At 41.1% G+C, this 937-nt stretch overlaps 1 non-coding gene across 1 annotated transcript; it reads right to left on the bottom strand.

Moving 5' to 3' along the window:
• Nucleotides 1–458: 458 nt before the first annotated feature.
• Nucleotides 459–566, bottom strand: LOC127744581 (small nucleolar RNA R71). Its single transcript, XR_008005559.1, has one exon. It is a non-coding gene; the product is annotated as a small nucleolar RNA R71 (small nucleolar RNA).
• Between the last annotated feature and the right edge of the window lie 371 nt (nt 567–937).

Raw genomic sequence — 937 nt, 5'->3', positions numbered from 1 at the left:
AGAGAAGCTAAATTACAACAATCCAGAGCTAACCTTTCAGAAATTTTCGAACAGGAAGAGGAGATGGCAGCGAAAATAATAATAATGCAAGGAGAATGCTTGGTGACTTTACTGCACCTAATTTCAATTTACATGGAAGAAGCATCTCTATCCCTACCATTGGAGCAAACAATTTTGAGCTGAAACCTCAGCTAGTTTCTCTGATGCAGCAGAACTGCAAGTTTCATGGACTTCCATCTGAAGATCCTTTTCAGTTCTTAACTAAATTCTTGCAGATCTGTGATACTGTTAAGACTAATGGAGTAGATCCTGAAGTCTACAGGCTCATGTTTTTCCCTTTTGCTGTAAGAGACAGAGCTAGAGTGTGGTTGGACTCTCAACCTAAAGACAGCCTGAACTCTTGGGATAAGGTGGTCAAGGCTTTCTTAGCCAAGTTCTTTCCTCCTCAAAAGCTGAGTAAGCTTAGAGTGGATGTTCAAACCTTCAGACAGAAGGAATGTGAATCCCTCTATGAAGCTTGGGAGAGATACAAAGGACTGACCAAAAAGTGTCCTTCTGACATGCTTTCAGAATGGACCATCCTAAACATATTCTATGATGGTCTGTCTAACTTAGCTAAGATGTCATTGGATACTTCTGCAGGTGGATCCATTCACCTAAAGAAAACGCCTGTAGAAGCTCAAGAACTCATTAACATGGTTGCTAATAACCAGTTCATGTACACTTCTGAGAGGAATCCTGTTAGCAATGGGACGCCTATGAAGAATGGAGTTCTTGAAATTGATACTCTGAATGCCATATTGGCTCAGAACAAAATATTGACTCAGCAAGTCAATATGATCTCTCAGAGTCTGAATGGAATGCAAGCTGCATCCAACAGTACTCAAGAGGCATCTTCTGAAGAAGAGGCCTATGATCCTGAGAACCCTGCAATAGC

The sequence above is a fragment of the Arachis duranensis genome, unplaced genomic scaffold (assembly GCF_000817695.3).
Source record: "Arachis duranensis cultivar V14167 unplaced genomic scaffold, aradu.V14167.gnm2.J7QH unplaced_Scaffold_608113, whole genome shotgun sequence".
NCBI lineage: Eukaryota > Viridiplantae > Streptophyta > Magnoliopsida > Fabales > Fabaceae > Arachis > Arachis duranensis.
The sequence above is the reverse complement of the archived record's forward strand: the minus strand, read 5'-3'. Positions and strand labels throughout refer to the sequence as shown.